The 22044-nt window shown below is 44.7% G+C and overlaps 1 long non-coding RNA gene across 1 annotated transcript; it reads left to right on the top strand.

The window, feature by feature from the left end:
* Window positions 1-4761: 4761 nt before the first annotated feature.
* Window positions 4762-21200, top strand: LOC125439969. The gene is made up of 3 exons (XR_007245612.1): window positions 4762-4869; window positions 12358-12365; window positions 21188-21200. It is a non-coding gene; the product is annotated as an uncharacterized LOC125439969 (long non-coding RNA).
* The last annotated feature ends 844 nt before the right edge of the window (window positions 21201-22044 follow it).

Genomic DNA, 22044 nt, shown 5'->3' with positions numbered 1-22044 from the left:
TTCCCATCAGCCAATTGTGCATGCTGGCAGGGGCAATGGGAAGTGAGATCCATAACATCTGGAGGTCTCAAAAAATTCACTCTCTCACTGCCCAAAAGCTCATAGGCACTACAAATTTCACTGACCGTACCAAGCCCCTTCCACTCTACCCTCCCTTAACTCCACCCAGCCAAAGTATCTCCTTCATAGTCCAACCCATTTCCACCCAAGCCCGCCCTCCTATCTGTTGTCATAATTGCTAAATGGAACCTGGGTGATTCCGCACAGATCAAATATAACAGGTTCAGGGGTGTGAAAAAAGTGTTATGGAAGAGAAGTTCCCACAGAACTCATCCCCCAAATGTTTCCAATCTGTTATATTTGGCTGAACCTGGGTTAAATAAAGGAAAAGACTTTTCCCCCTTTAACCTGGGTTTCAGATACTTCCTGCTTGCCTAAACAAACTACAGCAAGCAGGAAGTATTCAGTTTCCCCATCCCCACCATTGCGGTGGATTCTCCAGGCGGCCACCATTTTGTGCTAGTAAGAGTGTGGTGGGATTCTTGGGTGAGTGGGGATTCTTGGATGTGCAGTTGACAGGAAAACACAGCGTTTCCTGTGCAAACCATGCTACATCCTGATGCTGGGATCCCAGATGGCCCCTGTACCAACCATGCAAATGGCAACACAGGTTCATTTAACCAGTTTGTGTTCCCTGTGCAGAAGCGACCCCTGTGTGTTTAGAGGCAATATGCAGGGAATAAAAACAACAAAATGCTTTTGCAGCAATGCCCTGCTTGTAATTTTCACCACAACTATTTGGCTGGCCACTGTTAGGCACAGTGACGGGTTACATGGAATCAAGTGACTTATCCAAGTGATTCAAGGCCGAGGTGGGACCTGCCCTCTGGCTATTGAGCTACTTTGTCTCCACGTTTCTTTTTTAACAACCATTTTGCAGAAGGCAAATTAGTGAGCATAAGGGACAACTGATTTGTCTAGTGCCACAAACAGATCACAGCACAGAGGCCAGGGTTGAACTGACTCTGAATCAAAGTCTCAAAATCAAGGTCTCTTCCATCCGCAAATCTCTAGCGAAACCAATCTCTAAAGTCTAGAGATAAGTTGTGATTTTAGGAGATCTTCAAGTCTGACCTGGAGGTTGGCCACCCTATTTTATGGCTTGTCTAAAGCCATCAAGATAGTAGGTTTGCTGTGAGCAGCAGTGGCGTAGTGGTTAAGAGCAAGTGCATTCTAACCTGCAGGAACCGGGTTTGATTCCCTGCTCTGCCGCCTGAGCTGTGGAGGTCAGTATTGACACTTTACTTTGGTGAAGAAATGTTTTGGAGAAGATGCAAGAAGGCATCTGGAAACAGACTGATGCAAACACCCAGTTGCCTCAAGGGTCAACAGCATAAAAGAACAGAAATCCATAAAAAATCAGAAGTAGTATACATCTCACCTACATTTAAATTATAGAATAGATTACAGTGGTGTTGAAGCTGACTCAGTCTAGCATCTACATGGAAAATGCAAAAGTTTGTAACGCTGCCACCAGCCGTTCTGTTTTGGCATAAAATTCATCAATCTGGATAAAGCTTCTGAGTAAAAATGTATAAAAACAAACACTTCGATTCAACCACCATAATTGTGATGCATGTTGGCCAATCTGGTTGGTCTTAGTCTCGTTAACTTCACCCCCCTGCCTATGTCTGAAATTCTCCTTAGGATGATGATTGGCTATTGAGCCAGTCAATTCTTCGTTTGCTTCTTTTTGGCTTCTTTTCTTCATTTGCTAATTAGGGTAGTTTGTAAAAGTTAGTTAAACAATGCTTTGGTAAACCAATGATATCTCAGGGTGCCAAAAATATCCTCTGCCATATCACCACTGGGGTGACATTGACAGTGATGAATTTAAATCAGCTGATATCCAAGAATTCCAGTTTAACCTTAGAGACGTGTCCCTAAAGCGCTGCCTGAAATATGCTGCATGTATTTTCCAAAGGCATGTTTCATCTGAGTAACTGAATATGGTTTCCTTTGAAGACCTTGGAAACTTTCCACCAAGATAGGCCTAGAGCACCAAAAAAAAAAAAAACACCCCTACCACACACAGCCCTTGGGAGCATACTGTAGAATCCTGCCCTTGTAAGCAGGAATCATCTAGCTAAGAATATGCCTGCCAGCTTCCCTATTCCCTTTTTACTGCGCTGGCAGGAAGGAAAATTGGCCCTAATTCAGCAAAATAGGCAAGCCAATAACTTAGCCTGTCATGCAGAATCTATTTCACTCACTGAAGCCTTACAATGCTTGTCTTTGTCCAAGAGCAATGGCGTTTAAAAAAAAATCCCTAACAATTAAGTTGCTCAATCTGTTTCTCTTATTTGCAGGCAGTTGCACTGTATGTATGAACATATCCATAAACAGAGGTATATAAATTGTGCACATATTGTCTCTGGAGAGCATTAAAAGAACAATTGGAAGAACAAAATACTGTAACAGGCTCGTGAGAAAAAGTTCTCGCCATTAAAGAAACTCATTCTTTTCCTCAAAGCGTAGATAAGCTGATTATGTGAATGACACATTTTCTTGGACTAAGTTGAGTTCAACCGCCCCCCCCCACACACTCTTTTCATAGTATCATTGTTATAACATGTGCTGCCCTTTATGTGTATCCTTAGACCAGGAGTCTTCAAACTGTGGCCCTCCAGATGTTCATGGACTACAATTCCCATCAGTCCTGCCACTTGGCTATGCTGGCAGGGGCTGATGGGAATTGTAGTCCATGAGTCACCTGGAGAACCCTCAGACTGAACTACTGGGCTGCTCGTGGACTCTCTAACTTGGATTTGGGACAATTTTTCAAAAGCATGACCCCTTGGGCAGAATTTAAGCTCAGAATTAGGGAAAACATCTTCCTCTTCTGCAGCCTGACATCAGTGACGTACCGCTAATGGGGACATGGGGTGTCTCCGAGAGCACGCCATTTGATCATTGGGAAGTCGTCAGGTGCCAGCGGAGTCACCACTGCAGGACCCTGGGTGGCGCCCTGGTGAGGCTCCCTCCATGCCCTGATGGGGAAATTAGAGTGGGCGCTGTGTACAGGGCCAACTCCCCTGCCCTAAAGAGATGGCCTCACCTGTCAGCCCGGAAGGAGGCCAAGGAGGACAGGAGGCCGAGCCTCGAAGCCTACTTGAGCTGCTGAGTCGCTGATCCCTGGAGTGGCTGTCAGAGCAGGGAGCTAGCCTCATGACCTAGCTCAGTTCCAAGCAGCTTGAGGGGGGGCTCCACCAGCTGAAGGAACAGCCTGGTGGCAGCGCTGCCAGGCACACCTCGGCCCAGCCCCACTTGGGACTACCACCGCTGGAGCAGCCACCAGCTAAGGTAAGTGAAGCAGAGGGGGGTGGGGGGCGCCTGCAGCAGGTTTTGCCTCCGGGCACCATTTTCCCCTGGTACACCTCTGCCTGACATGTTTGGAAATCGGAAACTGTTTCCAAATAGGAGGAGTTAGAGATGTGGAGCGGGGGGGACCTGGGGATCCCCTGGAATTACAGTTCATCTCCAGAATACAGAGAAAATGGATGCTTCGGAGGATGAACTGTATGGCACTGTACTCCACTAAGGGTCCTCTGAGGGTTTTTTTTGCCCAGGTGCTACTGGAACAGTTCAGGTTAAGACCTGATTGTTTGCCCAGAATTTCCTTAAAAGTGACAGTACTGCTGTTTTCATTTGTTCGTTTCAATCTATTTCATGACAGTTTTCCCATTCATGTTTGGTTTGGGGCTATCCATTGTGATTGATATATTTCCTAGCGTTACTGTTTATTTTTATGGTGATTGGTCTTGTTTCCTAATGCTGGTTTTTATTTTATTATCTAATCGTTTTTGTTGGGATGGGAAATTATCGTTATTGACCGGGTTTACTCTAATTTTAAGCTGTATTTTATTGTTGCTGCAAGTCACCAGGGGGATTTTTTAAAAAAACAGAAAAGGGTAGTATATAAATCTATCAAATAAATAAAGAACACGTTACACTATGTCAGCTCCCGGTCGATTGGTCCTTCACCTCTCGTTCCGAGGTGAATTGAGGGGAGAGCAGGAAAGGAGAGGGCCACTTTCCTCTCCCACAGCTGCCATTTCTGTGGAGAGAGAGTGTGTGTTCATATGAGCTGCATAAACATACATGAGAGTGAACAAAAGATTGGCTTGCTGCTATCTGGCCCCTCGGGAAATGTAGCCTTTCAGAGACACAGCTCAGCCGGCCTGCAGAGCCCTGTGTGCTTTCCCCCCTGTTATCTGTGGTCAGACATCAACAGAGCTCTTCTCCCCACTGGGCAGCAGGGGAAGAAGATGGGCAGCAGTTGCCTATTGGATCCATTTGCTACGTGTGCAGGGGAGGGCAGTTCTCTGGTTCCTGGGGAGTTGGTGGGCTATCACCTTCCCACTTCTTTCCCCCTCCTCTCCCCTCTCTGGCAGGCAGTAAATTGTGGGGTGCACCAGTTTGGCTAGCAGCAGCAGCAGCAGCACAGCATAACCCCAGCAGACCTGCTTCTGAAATTTACTCCCACTTAAAAAGGCGACTTCTAGACCAGGAGTTCCAAGTTCTGCAGGACAAAGCTCGAAGCAACTGTTCCCCCCTCTATTATAACATCAAATTTAAAATTAACTAGATGGCAGACTATCTGACCCAAATCTTAGAGCCCAACCAAAGGTGGGTATTTAATAGGGCACGTTGCAACTCCTTCCCCTCCACTGTATTACAAGGAAGGTTTACTAAGATTGCCCCACAAGATCGAAAATGTCCTCATTGCATTTCTGAGACTCAATCTATGGAACATATATTGCTCTACTGCTCTAAACATGAGGGGCCCAGGATCAGGCTCTTTGCTTTGTTCCCTGTAAAGTGTAATGAATAGACAGCAGTTGGGAAGGTCATATTCTTATTAAACAACTCTTCTCCTTTGATTGTAACCTCTGTAGCCAAGTTTCTATCAGATATTTTGGAATAATTTATTCCGTACTGGTTCTCCATGCATAGAATAATCTGACCTGTCAATGCTTGTTTTCTTCCTTTAATTCTTTTAATGCCTAATAAAGGTTGGTGTTGTTGTTGTTATTATTACTGTAGATTTCACAGCTGCCAGATCTTTAGCTGGTTGTTGGCCTTCATTACAATTCGAGCCTCACCCAGAAGCCTAGGAAGTTGTAATGTATCGGCGTAGTATTCATTACAAGAATCCCCAGCAGGGCTGCCTTGTCTATTGTTGTTGTTGTTAACCCCAGCAGCTCTCCCACAGCGTCTAACAGAATGTTTGCTTGCAAGGTATCTGGAGGAAGAAAGCAAAGGATGGTGAGGAGGGGCGGGTTCCTCTGTGCTGGCTAAATGAGGCTGTTTTGTCATGTGTCCAGAAAACCATGTGTTTGAAGAGTTAAATGTGATAAAGTCTAGATACCAGCTGAGAAAGATCTCTGCTCTGTGAACTGGTCTGAGAAGGAGGGAGAGAGAGAGCTGAAGGTGAGAAAGGGAGTGTTTTGAGAAGAAAGAAATGAAAAGTCTAAGCCTAGCAAACGAGCGGAAGTTTACCTCTCCTCAGTCTGCTTAGCTGGGTCTGTTTAACCTAAGGGCGATGATCCAGAAATCCCAGAGAACAATGGTAGAATTGTAGGAGACTTAGGCAATGCTTTCAAAAGTCCTGGGGAAAAAATAATCAAAGCTAAGGTAGTAGAGGGGCACTCCTTTGTGGCATAGAAATGAAGTTCCAGAGGAAAAGAAAATTGAAGTTGGCAGCTTTTGGGCAAGCCAAGGGGATGGGACCACCATTGCTACTTACCATCAACTGAAGATCCTGCGAGCTATTGGTTCTAGCCCCAACCTTCTCCCTGAAGGGGCAGAACAAGGCAACCTCAGCCCCATTGTCTCTCGTGGAAACTTATTTCTAGCATTACCAGATTGCAAATTCAATACCAGTTGTCTGCCAGTGTGGTGTAGTGGTTAAGAGCAGGTGGTTTCTAATCTGGAGAACCAGGTTTGATTCCCCACTCCTCCACCTGAGTGGCAGAGGCTTACCTGGTGAACCAGATGTGTTTCCGCACTCCTTCATTCCTGCTGGGTGACACTGGGCTAGTCACAGTTCTTCAGAACTCTCTCAGCCCCACCCACCTCACAAGGTGTGGGGAGAGGAAGGGGTGGGGTATAAATCCAAACTCCTCCTCCTCCTTCCTTTAAGTCTACCATGCAGTAAGACACCCAGCAACTGCAGTTTCTAATTCTTTCCACCCAGATCCAGTCATCCACCTTCCTCCTTCAATCAAACTCGGTTCTCCAGATTAGAATCCACCTGCTCTTAACCACTACACCACGCTGGCTCTCTCTTTAGAGACACAGCAACCATGGACAGCATTCTGAAAGAGGCCACACTATAGACGGAGTTTCTAGTTAATTCCAGGACTGAAGATGAAGTGTGAGCAGGACCGCACTTGACTTAATCATGCTAATTGGAACTGAATAGGCTGTCTCAAGGAGAAACTTCCCGCAGCCAGTCTCTGGCCATGAGGTCATTAATCAAGGCCTCTCAGTGATTAATCCATGTGCCTTTGGCCACATATAGTACCCGTCCTGCTAGCATTTCTAAAAGGACGGTTCTCTCGCCTCAGATGGATTGGTTTTAGACCATTTGGAATAGCACACCAAAGCCGCCCACTGCAAATCCGCTGCTTCTTGCTTGTGTTCCTCCCCTCTTGTGTTTTCTGGATGTTCTCCTGGGACCCTGAAGCATCTCATGCGGACCCTCACCTTCATGCAGTCAAATGACACACCTGAAGCCCCACCTTGCCTTGTCAATAACCACTTTAGCAAAGCGAGATTAAAGTCCAGTAGTAGCACCTTAAAGACTAACAAGATTTCCAGGGCTCAAGCTTTCGAGAGTCAAAGCTGCCTTTGTCAGATATAGCTAAGGGATGAAGATATGCCTTTTCCCTTTTGGGGTGTTGTGGGGTTTCCGGGCTGTATGGCCGTGTTCCAGTAGCATTTTCTCCTGACATTTCGCCTGCATCTGTGGCTGGCATCTTCAGAGGATCTGATGGTAGTAAAGCAAGTGGAGTATATATACCTGTGGGTTTCCAGAGTGGGAGAAAGAACCATTTGCATTGGTTAACAAGTGTAAAGGGTGCAATTAGCAAGTGTGATTTGCATGTGTTGAGTGGAATCCACGCATTTTAGCATATGTAAGAAACAATGAAGATTACCCCTCTTGCATCAGTTAGTGAGGGCATCTGCATAGCAGTTGCCAGGCATTTTAATCCATTTGATTGCTTCCTGCCTGGAGGCATCCTGTGTCTGGGTGGTGTTCACTAACCATTGTCTTGATTCTAGTATTTTTAAGTACTGGTAGCCAAACTTTGTTCATTTTCATGGTTTCTTCCTTTCCGTTGAAATTGTCCAAGTGCTTGTGGATTTCAGCGGCTTCTAGTCTGACGTTTGTTAGAGTGGTCCAGAATTTCTGTGTTTTCAAATAACATTTTGTGTCCAGCTTGGTTTATCAAGTGTTCTGCTACTGCTGATTTTTCGAGCTGCATTAGTCTGCAATGCTTTTCATGCTCTTTGATTAGTGTCTGGGTGCTGCATTTCATGGTCCGCATGTAGACTTGTCCACAGCTTGTCCCTTTTATCTACACAAGGGAAAGGGTTAGATATATTTTTAAAACATGAAAACTGAAAATTCGGAGAACCCTCAAAATCTGCTAAACTTATCATTACATCAATATACTAATAAACCTCACTTTAAAAAATGTAGCCATGATACTGACATAGCGATATAAACATGGACAAAAAATAAAAAGCAGGAATGTTGTGACACCACCAATGACGCCACTGATGAGAGCACTCTCCCTTGAAAATCCTGATTATTTAAGGCAGGTGTGGAAAAATCTAAACTGACTCCATAATAGTGAAAGTGCAGAGAAAGCAGATATGCAGAGAATCGACTGCCAAGAAAATCAAGAGTGAGTCAAGCGTGCAGAAAAGTCCTGAGAGGCAGCCAAGTATTACCGGAGTGTGGACTTGGGCTTGAGCTGAAAAATGGGCCACATTCACACCAGTATGTGTCTAGGGTACACATGCCTTTTGACCATATACAACAACACCAGCTGGTACATATCCCTGCAGTTCCACAGTTTTAAACATTTCTGAATGGATTGTGGCCAAACAATTTGAGCTGTTCCTCTTTGCTTTCATTGAGTTGGTGAGGCAGGGGAAGGCTTGCAAGAACATCTGATCATACCCAAGGACCTCCTGCAAATGCATTCTATTCCATAAAGGAAAGGAGCTCTCTTCCTTGAGCGAAAAGGGCCTAATTTGACATCTGCACTTTTGGCAACAGGACGTGTGTTCAGAGATTTGTATTTGCACTCACATATAAATTTCACATGCCCCAGGAGCATGCTATATTACACACCTCTATATATCTCCACTGAACAGCTTGTTTCGTGAGTTTAACCCATGATTCAGACATGAGCTGCACCAGGCAACATCTGACCCTTTGCAACGATCAGGACAAAAGAGAACATTGTCATAACTTTACAGTGACATTTGTCCAAATGCCAGATGCAATCACTTTTCGGCGCATGGAAAGTAAATATTCATAAGAAGCTCAGTGTTAAGCTTGGAAGTGAGTCCCTCTGAGTTTAATGGGACTTACTTCTTGTAGTAGTGCACTGCCGACCCAGCAGTGCCGTAGTAGAACGTTGGGACGCCAACGGACCTGCGGCCTTGCCGGTCGCATCGCACCCCCACTCCTCATCCCCCCATGAGTCACGGGCCATGAACTGTCTGACTCAATCACCGGGCGCAGAGACAATGGTCTTGCCCCCAGGTGAGGATTAGGCTCAGACGCGTACGCTCCTCTCCGCACGTAGCCAGATGAGATCATGCATCACATGCTGATCTCCCGACCTCCCGCTCTCCCGGAACTCCCCCCGGTCCTCCCTCCTACACGCCCCCAATAGGATAACAATAAAAGGTGCCAGGAACCGGCAGACGGGAGATTCGCTAGGAACACGGACCTCCGGTCTCCCGCTGCTGGCGATCTCCACCAGATGTTATCTCCGCGTCTCGTCTCGTTCTTACGCTGACCGCGTGGGTCGACTACAACTTCTGATTACACATGCTTAGTACTGTAGGCAAGATTTTTCATATAGAAATGAATATCCTGTAAATAACAATAAGCAAGGGATGGCTCAGGGATTCCAAAGTATCCCTACAAACCAGAGGTGGGATCCAGCAGGTTCTCACAGGTTCCCGAGAGTAGGTTACTAATTATTTGTGTGTGCCGAGAGGGGGTTACTAATTGGTGATTTTGCCACGTGATTTTTGCCTTAGTTACGCCCCTCTCAGCAGTAGCGCACAGAACTTGAAGCAGTTTAGCAGGAGGTGCACCAGTGTGCGTGGCAGCCTGCGCCTGCGTGCATTCGTTCCCCACTCAAGGACCGGTTCAGCGGCTGCGTCCTTGCCACAGCCCCACCCAGGAATGCCCCACCCCCGGAATGCCCAGCCCTGCCCCCGTTGTGCCCCACCCAGCCCCATTGGCACTACGCCACAGTTTGAATCCCACCACCATGGGAACCTGTTACTAATTTTTTTGGATCCCACCACTGCTACAAACTAGATGTTACCATATGTGACATCTGCGACTGCTATCATTTTTAGAATAGCTTCCCTGAGCATGTCAACATGAAACATTTAATCCAAATCAGCCACCTGTGTATACGTAATCAGTGGTGTATTGGGGGGAGGGCAAGAGGCAGCAGATGACCCAGACTTTCCTGAGTCATGTGGAGGACACATTTTGGCCATCAGCCCCTCCCTCCCCCCTCCCCACAGGCCAGGCCAACATGACCTCCCTGTCCTTGTCTCCGCCCCCAGTGTATTGCCAATCTTAGTGCACTGTGATTGAAGAATAGGCTTGTGGTGTTTTTGGTGTGGGGGCGTGGGAGGCAGAAGGAGTTTGGCAGGGGTGGAGGGAGTTCAACTGGGGGCTAGGTGTGGGGAGGGACAGGCCCTGGGTGCTGTTTTGTAAAGGTATGCCACTGTATGTAATCAAAGATCTTGCCATAAGTGACGTAAGATTCTTCGTTTTAAAAGCATCAAGTTCGCAAGAGATCTTTTAAACAAGTTATGTGGATCACCATTTTCCAGTGAATGTGTTCTCAATATAGATCCATTAGAATAAGTACATAGCAGTGGCCATAATGGATGGGACTGAAGTGTACCCAAGCACACTGTCTTCAACACTGGCCAGCCCATCCTCTGAGGACATCTGCAAGCTGGCCAAAATTAAGATAGCTGTTGTTGTGTACATCTTCAGGGTCTGGGAGCCAAAGATATACTCCTTTGGAAGGGACCATTCCTTGTTGTCATGCGAATCACCTCCATAGTCCTATATTCCATAGCATGCATTCAATCTTTATACAAGTAGTTTATTCCATAACAATTGAGTCCATTGTTTTGTAACGCAGTCCATGAACAAATACTTCTCTATATACATCTTGATTCTATTATCAGTCTTAGCCCTGTTCAGACAACAGATTCACATCTTAAATTATATAATTGACAAAGGGTTTGGAATGTCTGACAACGAACCGTCAACCAATGGGCACGCAGGACTGTCATGTGCACCCACTGTCTGTCATCAGACGTCCCCCTGCCCACATGCACTCCTCCCTCCCAATCCAAGCAACCACCCTCCCAAACCCCCAATATGCCCTACCCCCTCCCAAACACCCCCCTGGCCTGGTGAGGAAAAGCCTCCCCAATCCCCCGTGTGCACTCCCCTCTCCCCCATACAACGAGCAGACCAAAAAAAACCCCACTTACCAATACACTCCTCAACACTCAGCAACGGCAATTGCTCTCAAAGACAAACCAGTCCCAAATGTCTTCTCTTCAGCAGTATTAATGAGTCAAAAAGCCGTTCAGTGCATTCACAACATGACTTCAACCTCCTGGTGAGTTATCAAAAAGAATATTCTGTACCTTTAAGGCTCAAATACTGTCAAACACAGTTTCCTTAAATAATGCTTAATTTGACATTCCTCTCATTTCATTTTTTAAAATTTGATTTGAACTTATATACCGCCCTCCCCTGGAGGGCTCAGGGCGGTATACAACACGATAAAAAAACAATAATGCATCAATACAATAGGACTAGGTATAAACCATAATGAATAACAACAATATCAGTACATTAGGATTAAGAATAACAACACCATTTACAATAACCCTAACACAGTCCAACATCAGCTCAATAATACTTGATATTCCTATCTCAGGTTAACAACTCATAACATAACCATCATAGCACATAATAACAATTTGTAATAGCATAACAACATAATACACAATACATTGCATAACATAATAGCGTAACAGGTGGTTGGGATCTGAGAAGTACAATCGTCCCTAACAGGAGAGGCACCACGCTGAAAAAACGAGAAACAAATCTTTTTGTATTAATCATTTAAAATTTATTACAAGGTCTTATTGTTCATGGGGCCATAGGAAGTGTTCACGAGGCACAATCTGATCTGGGGGTTAGCTAGCTAGCAGGATTGGTTAGTACTTGTATTGGAGACCACCAAGGAAGTTCCAGGTTGCTATGCAGATGCTGACAATAACAAACCACGGTTGTCCATTTCTTGTCTTTAAAGCTGTATTGGGTTGCCATATGTTTGCTGTATAGCACACATAAGTTGTCTGAATAGGTGTGGGGTTTTAAAAAAAGATCACGCAAGAGGATCTTTCTACTTCTCCACTTTCTTCTGGGAGTACTGTGGCTGGCTTTAAATATTCCTTGTAGTGGATAAAAACTAGGGGGTTCTATCTTTCTTTACTTGAACCATTTAGTTTAAGCCTACAAAGAGGTTTTATGGGTAGGGGTCTTGGGTGAGCTCTATCAGCACTCAGCCACAGCAAGTTCCACAGCATCGAATTCTGATGTTTTAAAGCATTTATTTCATGCCTGTCTGCATATAGATTGAATGCAGCTATTTAAGAATTAAAGCTGGTACAACAGATAACATTCTGCATAAAATATAAGTTACAAAACTGAACCCCCTGTTGTTAAAAACCCTCTTTAAAAGTTCAGGCTGGCATCGTTTCCAGAAGTAAATGAAAGTGGAAGCCTTCCTCATATGTTCTGGAAGGCTATTCCACTGGCGGGGGCGGGGGGCGGGGGGGATTACTTAAAAGGTCCTTGAATGGGTACGGACGGATATCCGCTGTCTATATGAAAACAGCGTAACTTAACTGGAGCAATGCATTTGCCCCATGGCTTGACATGGGGAGAGATGGACTTTAAGTATGGGGATCGCAAGCCAAGTAAAGTTTTAAAGGTAAACACCAGCTCCTTGAACTGAACCCAGAAATATACTGGCAGCCAATGTGATGTTCTCAGCACAGACATAATATGTATTTAGCACCAGCTGCAGTTTTTGGTGTGTTTTCAAGGGCAGCTCCACATAGACTGAGTTACAGTAGTCTAGGCATGAGGTTAGCATAGCATAGATTAGCATGTCCAAATAAACATTTGCAAGAAATGGCTAAAATAACTGACCCAGTAGTAGAGTTGGATATGGATTTGAGAGACCCAGGTTCAAATCCCCACTTTGCCATAAAGCTTACTGGGTAACTGCGAGCCGCTTATTATCTCTCAACCCAACCTACCTCACAGCAGTTCTGTGATGATAACATAAGAAACGGGGCACAACTGGGGCGGGGGCACCCTCAGCAAGCCTTGGGGTGCCATGTAAGAAGCTATGCCCCTGTTCCAACAGGAAAGCATGTATATACATGAGCACATGCAGCTGCCTTATACTGAGTCAGAAGATCACTCCTTAAAGATCAGCATCATCTCAGATAGGCAGCCGCTCTCCAGGTTCTGAGATCGAGGTCTTTTACATCACCAAGCTTCTCGCAAACCTGCTGCCTTCTACTGCACATGAGAATGCTACAGGGAAATGCTACTAAGAACATAAGAAAGAGCCTTCGTCCATCTAGTCCAGCACTCTGCTTTCAGTGGCCCACCAGATGCCTTTGGGAGCTCACATGCAGGATGTGAAAGCAATGGCCTTCTGCTGCTGCTGCTGCTGAGCATCTGGTCTGCTAAGGCATTGCAGTCTCAAATCAAGGAGGATCAAGATTGGTAGCCATAGATCGACTTCTCCATAAATCTGTCCAAGCCCCTTTTAAAACTATCAGTTAGGTGGCCATCACCACCTCCTGTGGCAGCATATTCCAAACACCAATCACGCGTTGCGTGAAGAAATGTTTCCTTATTAGTCCTAATTCTTCCCCCCAGCATTTTCAATGTATGCTCCCTGGTTCTAGTATTGTGAGAAAGAGAGAAAAATACTGTTGTGTGTATTTTCACACTTCAGTCTGATATACTAGCAGATCACTGAGCAAACTTTATTCATGCTATTCATAATCAACCTTTCTCACAGGGGCTCAAAGCGAATTACACAAAATAAGTGTAATCAGTACAATCAATGGGGTTGACCATCCAATAGACAATGCAATAGTATTTGACTTGTAGACATATGGACAAAGTTTTCCTGTTTGGAAATTAAACTGGGCATGGTTCCCTTCCCCCCTTTGGTGAAAGACAGACAGCACCTGTGTATATTAGTAGATTCTTTTTTTAGAGGAGTACATCTACTGTCCTCTTTGCTCTAAATATTTAATAGAGATTGGGTTTTAAATAATTATTCTGCTGGTTCAATCTTTTGTAACCTAAAATACTCTCTTAAAAAGTTTGTATTAGGATAAGTTGGATATATGTATTAAACATTTATAGAGACTTTCTTGACAATATTTCAGCAATAATTATGATGCATCTGTACCAACAGTCTTAAATGCATTTGCAGGAAACTGAAATCTTGTTCCAGTAGCCCCGAACAAAAATGCATAATTCTCTTTCCATAACCAGATGTGAGGAATTGTCATGGGTCAAGGCGCCTGCTCCTCCTCACTGGGTGAAGAAGCTGAGGACTCTGTGGAGGAGGAGAAAGAGACTGAGGTTCTGGTACCACCCCAAGAAACAACATCCAAAACACTTCCAGGAGGCCCAAGAGAAACATCAAGAAACTCAGTCGTCTTTCTTACCCTGAGAAACAACATGGCCTTCCTTCTCAGACTCTGAACACCCCATCCTAGAGTTAGTTGCAGCCAGAGGGTTAGTGAGGGAAAATGTAGCCCAGTGCAAAATCTGAGTTTTCCAACCCCACCCCCTTTGGGCAGCTGCCTTCCCTCACCATGACCAAACAACTTTTTTTCCACCAAGTCAGTGTATGGACCCGAGGGGAAGGAGGAGGGGGGGGCAGAGGTGTAGCAAGGGGGGAAAGCGCTCGGTGCACTGGTGTGTCCTCCGCCCCCATCCCGCCCTGGAACCCCCCTGTCCTGCCCCGGAACATCCCCAGAATGCCCTTGCCACACCCCCACAGGGGCGCGTGCCCAGTGCGTCACGCACCCCCTCCCCCTTGGAGCTATGTCTCTGTGGAGGGGACAATTTTCCATCCCCACGTGACTAAATGACTGCAGCCTGGGGACATTTGACCCAATATGTCCCCCTGGGCAGTACACCCCTGGCTGCAGCCCCCAACAAGAAAGATATCTGCAGGCTGCATGGATGACATCATCGTTGCATTTACAGTCTATCATGCTTGCATGACCTTGAGTTTGGTACCAGGAAAGATATGCAAGCTGTTTCATTTGAAAATAATTTGCTTGTGCACATGCTAACGCTGCCCTGACCTGGATGACCCAGGCTAGCCTGATCTTGTCAGATCTCAGAAGCATAGCAGAGTTAGCTTGATAGGAGGCCACTAAGGAATGCAGAGAAAGACAATGGCAAATGGCCTCCTCTGTTAGTCTCTTGCCTTGAAAACCCTACTGGGTTGCCGTAAGTCGGCTACAACTTGACGGCGCTTTACACACATGCTCACTCTGCATCACTGTGACCTCTGTGTTAAGGAAGTCTTGCAAGATGCCCTTTCCTGTGCACACACCCAATCTGTAGCCCCTTCTGCACACGCAAAATAATGCGTTTTCAAACCACTTTCGCAACTGTTTGCAAGTGGATTTTGCTATTCCACACAGCTTCAAAGAGCACTGAAAGCAGTTTGAAAGTGCATTATTCTGCATGTGCGGAATGAGCCTGTGTCTATACTCTGTTCCACATAAAGTTGTTAGTAGATGGTGCATTTGAATGTAATACCCAGAAGGATGCAGATAGTCGCTCAACCAAGAAATCATCTCAGTTTACTGAGGAAAAAAATGGCTATAGAAAGAAAAGAAAATAATTTCACTTTGCAATATCAAAATAAACAGAAGTGTTCACTAAAATAATTGTCAGTGAAATACCCTTTTGGAACCAGCAAGAACGTTTTCTGACAAGAGGGAAATCTACAACAGCCCTCCCCAAGCAGCACCCCTACCTACACATGGCTGTGAGAAAAGTATGGATCAGAAGAAAGACAAAACAGAGAGGAAGAGAGTGAGGGGATGTGTGAAATTAGTTTAAATGGACTAAGTTGGAATGAAGCCAGAGAAAAGAGGGATTCTGCAGAAGTAGGTGGTTGAATAGATCAGCAGAGGTGCACTGATGAAGGGCAGCGCAGGGATAGCGTGGAGGGAAAATGTCAAGTGGGAATGTCAAGTGGGAACAATGGATTAAAAGGAGCCAAGGCCATTTAACAGGAGGCAGTGGATAAGAGAGTAGGAGAGAGGTTTGAAAAAGCCAGAAGGAAAGGAGGAGGGGATAACACAAATCAATGATTGGCCTGTCTAGGAATTGCAAGCATTATCTCTAGCTGGGTACAAACAACATAGTATTGGGGGAAACCTGCAGAGAGATCAGACCAGCTTGCTAGCCTTTGAGATCCTACTTTTAACTTGGTGTTTGCCAGTTTTTAAGTCATGTATTTTTAGAGAGGAGGGAGATGGTACTATGAGGGTCTTGTTGCCTTAAAGGAGCATGAAGAGGCAATTCTCCCTGTCAATGAAATCAGAAAGAGTAGTTGTCTATTAGAACCAGATCTTTCTGGAGTGTTCGTTATAGCGGATTTTGATTGTCATGTGCACTGGTCATTCTGGGTTATTGTTTTACAGACCAGTGGGTCACAAGACTATCTTGGTTCCACAACTTATTGTCCAAGTGAAATAATCTTTTACATGTAACTCAGCTACCCAGCTCTGGAGTTTTCACATACAGGGTTTGCCGTTTTTCCACACAAAGATGGAGTCACACCATGTTAACTTCCTACACCTCTATAGAGTCATGCTATAATTCAGTAGCACATCAAATAATTTATGCAGGAAAGCCTAGGGGTTATTGTGCAGGTTCAAAACTTCTTGGCATGACTTCATTTCGAACTTCAAGCAAAAGTGCTGGAAGAACTCAGCGAGGGGCTTGACTTATATGCAACAAGCAATTTTATCATGGTTGATTGCAAACATCAGTCGGGTTCATGTCAGAGTCTGCAGCAGCTCCAGTGATACTAAGTTATAGAATGTTCTTTCTTTCACAAGTCCTTTTTTAATCTCTTGGTGATAGTGAGGTAAATGAGGTTCTATCAAATTAATTTGATTAGAGGCAGTTCATTTTTATCATGCAGCGGTACCAAAAGGTCTTGTAACCTGTATATGTGGCATACCATTTACTCAATCTGCTTTTGTATGGAGGGTAGCAATTATGATGTGCCCTTTCAACCCATACAAGGATTTGTCTCTCCTTCTGTCTCTCTCTCGCCATTAGGACTACCAGTCCCTCACTGAGGACAGGGGACCCCCCCCCCTCAGCTCCCCCACCCACTCTGAGTGGCGACAGGAGAATATATATATATATATTTAAAATGTCTGCTGTGCCTATGGCATGATGTCATTTCTGGGAGACCCCAAGAAGTGACATCCCCTCTTTAGGAATTGCTCCACAGTCTCCCACTGGTTTCCAGTCTAAGCCTGGCAGCCTTAATTTGATTGCATTTCCTATCCTAAGAAATATTAAGAAAATACATATTAAATCATTTTGAGCACCTAGGAAAAGTATAATATAAATCAGACTTCCTGGAAGTCATCACAAATTATCACACTTCTAAGATAATTACACAAGGTGGGGGAATTCTCATCATCAAATGGTGTTAGAGCATTCCTAACAAACCTTACCAAAATATTGTTACACAGAACTGGATGTATAGGGTCAGGAGCTGTTCCTGGAAGCAGCAGAGGATAAGACTCACAATAATGGGTTTAAATTACAGGCAGAAAAGTACAGGCTGGATATTAGAACATTTTCTTTCTTTCTTTCTTCCTTTCTTCCTTCCTTCCTTTCTTTCTGCCCAGAAGGTGATGAGATCCCCTCATTGGAAGTCTTCAAGCATCGGCTGGCTGAACACTTGTCATGCTCTAGACTAATCCTGCCTTGAACAGGGGGTTGGACTAGATGGCCTGTACGCCCACTTTCAGCTCTATGATTTTACAATATCTGACCTTTTTCATTCAGCAGTGTTAAGGGAGAGATGTGTTTCTTTTACGAACAACTTACAGTGGAGAAAGCAAACATAATTACATCTGACAGCGCCTCGCCTATGAGCAGTTCCCCCAACTGCAGGCTTTTTATGGCTATTATTAGTTTTGTCATAACAGACTCATTTAAAAAGAGCAAAGGCTGGCAGATGCCTTTGGCAGCCCCTCTTAACTCCAAATTACATTGTCAATCTCCCTTCGGGGGTGTTCCTGAAAGGGCATTTCATTGCACGCTGAACATTAAGACCGTTTCCCTTATTCTCTGCTCATAAAAGTCTTCTTGCCATTTTTTTTCCTGATTGACCATTAACCGCTGGGTGTGTGCAAACAGACATTCAACAGGTGAAATATTTCTCATTGCCCTAAATGCTCGAAGGAGGCTTTACCCAATACAGTTCCACCTATTGATGATGATGAAGAAGAAGAGTTTGGATTGATATCCCCCCTTTCTCTCCTGTAAGGAGACTCAAAGGGGCTGACAATCTCCTTTCCCTTCCCTGCCCCCACAACAAGCACCCTGTGAGGTGGGTGGGGCTGAGAGAGCTCCGAAGAACTGTGACTTGCCCAACTGGCATGTGTTGGAGTGCACAAACTAATCTGGTTCACCAGATAAGCCTACCACAGCTCAAGTGGCAGAGCAGGGAATCAAACTTGGTTCTCCAGATTAGAGTGCACCTGCTCTTAACCACTACACCACGCTGGCTTTCCATTGCAATTTGCTATCGGCCACAGGTAAGGCTGGTCTGCAATATAACCAGGCACATGTGATGTTCATTCTGTAACTAAAATCGAATGCTGCCACTGAATACTGAATTCAGTAACTTTGCCATTGTTCAAGAGATTGTTCTTGGCAACCCAGTCCCAGATCTGATTTGGAAACATGTTAACGCCCAGGAGCTAGAATACGTCAAACAGAATTCACACTGCCAATCTTGTTTTGAGTTTAGCAGCATGGAGAAAGGAGGTCCTGGGGTTCCGGCGAAGAGGAGCGGAACGAGTGGGATTCTCTGAGCCCTCTTTCCGTTCCAAACTTCCTTTGTCTCAAATCAAGAGTTACTAATGTAATTAAAAAATAACACATTTCCCCAACAACAAGAGGTTTGCGTGGGTATGAGGACATTAGAGTAGCCAGATGCAAAGATGGCAGGGGTTCTCCATGCTGAGAAAGTGTCTGCGAACCACACATTCCAAATGCTCCATGTACATTCTAAACACTGTTGTAATTGTTAAGAATAATAAAAGTTGCACATAAGAGGCAGTTTCAGAAGATGCCACTTCTCACGAAAGGTGAGAGAACATGCAATCGCTAAAAATTTCTTTGCCAGCATGATGTAGTGGTTAAGAGCAGCGGATTCTGATCTGGTGAAGTGGGTTTGATTCCCTATTCATCCAAATGAGTGATGAATCCTTTATCTGGCGAACTGGATTTGTTTCCCTGCTCCTCCACTGAAAGCCTGCTGGGTGACCTGGGGCCAGTCACTGTTCTTTCTGAACTCTTTCAGCCCCACCTATCTCACAAGGTGTCTGTTGTGAGGAGGGGAGGGGAGGGGAAGGTGTTCATAAGCTGCTTCGAGACTCCTTATGGGTCGAATCCCCACTTGAAATTTGCACGCAGATCCAAACCTGTTCGTTGTGAAACCATGTCCTCTTCATCGGAGTTTCTCCCTCCCCACCGCAGTGAGCACACAGCAGACACACCCGGTTGCAGAACTCTTAGCAATCCCCACTACCAGGCAAGCTCGCTTCGCCAGTCTCCCCTGATTGGCTGGCATGCCTTGATGGGGTGGGACCTTTTCCCACTGCGGAAACATACATTGTAGGGGCGTGATAAAAAAAACAACATGTAAAAGTTTAACATTTATCTGTGCAAACAGTTAATCGTTACCTGTGTAAACTATTAATGATTCAAAGTTACACGTTTGACTGTTTAACGTTTGCGTCCCCTTCTGCTGGCTGATGGCAAAAGCGGAAACGAAACCAAGGAAAGGCTGCGCGCGCATTGCGGCGCTGATTGATTGCCTGAATTCTGCGTCACACTCCATGGTGGGAAACAAGTCAGGGTTTCAACCCTCATCCCTCCCCTCGGATCAGCTCTGAACCGTGTTAATGGGGTCTATGCCACTTGCAACCAGGTCCTGCCGGAACGCGGATTAACGGGGAGAATGAGCGCCAGAAACGGAATCTGCCACGCAAGCAATGGGGAGGTCGTCCCTCAAACCTGGTTAGTTTGTGTTCTGAAACCTGGTTAAGGCGGTAGTGGGGATTCAACCATGGTTGAGAAAATCAAGGTATAAATCCAAACCCCTCCTCTTCTTCTTCATAATGGTTAAGGGCGCATAGATTTTTTTCTTCCTCTGCACCTGGTTACCCTAGTGCAGTGAGGAGGTTATCTCCCTTGCAAGGAGAGTCTGAAAAATGTTTGGTTGAAATCGTTCCTACTGACAACTGCTGTTAAAAACTGTCTGTCCTAACTGTCTAAGAGAAGTACATCAGCCAAAAAGAGTGACTAATTCTATTGGTTATCAGCATTAGGTGCTGTGTGAAAGCAATCTTACATGCGCACTGTATACTGGCAGGGATAGGTTTTTTGGAGAGCAAAGTTGCAGGCTACGTAAACCAGGATAAGAACTGCTTCTAAAGAGAGGAGAGTTCTAGTGTACCAGTGGGTCTAGGGATTTCCTTTAAGTTAAGAGTTCATGTTTTGTTTTTGAGAGTTTTACCTAACTGTGAGGGCTCTGTGAGGTGTAGAGAGAATGTACCAAGCCTATGTTTGGTACCATCTTATGAAACACATCTCTGAACCAAACATCTAAGCTGAACTGAACCAAGTAATCTTAAGTGCTGTGCTAAAGAAACCAAAAACTATAAGGTTCCTTCCACACATGCAGAATAACGCACTTTCAATCCACCTTCAATGCACTTTGCAGCTGGATTTTATTGGGCAGAATAGCAAAATCCACTTGCAAACAATTGCGAAAGTGGATTGAAAGTGCATTACACTGCATGTGCGGAAGGGGCCTTCGTCTCTTTGCCAAGCTTGCTCAGGTAATTAGTGTAAATATATTTCTCTTGCTTCTTGCCTTATTTGCCTCATCCCAATCCTTATTTGCCTCATCCCAAACATCTCCTCTGCCTGTTAAACAAATCTGTATTCTTGTTTGGGTTTACTTCTGCCTCATATTTATTTTAGCATGCCTGACAGAGAGGAGTACATGGAAAGGGGGGGGGGTAGTATTTGGGCATCTTTCGCCTTCTGGGATGTGATAATAGGGCTGAGGGAAAGTGCTCAAACCTAATGCTATCATTATTACAGGCACCTCAGTCCCTGAAGCGAAAAGGCGGGAAAAGTCAGTGGTTTCCCTGCCTTGGTGATATAGGAGGTTAAATGGGGTCAAGGAAGAAGTCATGGTTCAGTAGCAGAGCCTCTGCTTAGCATGCATAAAGACTGGCGTCTCCAGTAAAGCTACTAAGATTTAAAAAAAATTTGATCAGCTTTTTTTCACCAATACATGCTCAATAACGAACTTCCTTTGGAACGAGAATGGTATATTCATACTCCCAGTGCAAAGGCTAGTTGCGACTGACAGAAATATCGTTTCAGGTTTCCTCTTCACCTGCACCAGAAGCTAATCAGGAACTTAGCAAATGCAGCCTTTATTAACCAAATTATATTTCTACTTAGGCCACATTTAATTGAAGATTATTCTAAGTCGGTAATATTGCAACCCAGATAGACACCAAATTGAAAATAAACGTATTAATAACTTGAAAGGGGGGGAAAGAGGGTACTTGCTGTTTATTTGGCAGAATATTTAATTGTCAGAGAGAGTTAATTACATTTTAAATTGCACCCTGTGGTGTAGCAATACAGAGGAGCATATTTTTCTGGCATTTTTAAATAATGAAGAAACGGTTCACGTTGCTAAATGCTTCATGCACTATTCAACAAAATCTGCTTAGAGGACTGTTTGTCTAAATAGGTAAAGAGAGTAGAAAGTCACCCTCCCAGCCCTAAGGGAATGAGGCCAGATATGTATGTATGTATTTATTTATTATCATGGACAACAACCAGCATAATTAAAAATAATAATCATTTCTGATCCCCTGTTGCTAAAAACCCAAATAAAAATTGCTTAATTTTGTACCATAAAACTACCTCCCCACTGAAGCACGAATGGACTTCGCTGCCATGCAATTTTCTGCTACTTTCTCTGTGATCTGATTATCGGAGCAAATACATGCAAAACATTCCAAGGTCTGCATCAATAAAGGTTAGCTTTTTTCAGAATTTCAGCACACATATATCACTAATCTTAATGGAACCCTTCAAGATAAGGCAGACATTTTATCCCCATAATTTAGATGGGCATAGAGAGAAACTGAGGTTCAAGGGATAATGATGTGTCTTAGCTGAAGAAGGATTTTAACTAGTGACATCCCAAGTATTAAACATGGTACTGAGTTATAGGTTTCAGAGTTTCTATCACATGG

The sequence above is a fragment of the Sphaerodactylus townsendi genome, linkage group LG10 (assembly GCF_021028975.2).
Source record: "Sphaerodactylus townsendi isolate TG3544 linkage group LG10, MPM_Stown_v2.3, whole genome shotgun sequence".
Lineage (NCBI taxonomy): Eukaryota > Metazoa > Chordata > Lepidosauria > Squamata > Sphaerodactylidae > Sphaerodactylus > Sphaerodactylus townsendi.
The sequence above is the reverse complement of the archived record's forward strand: the minus strand, read 5'-3'. Positions and strand labels throughout refer to the sequence as shown.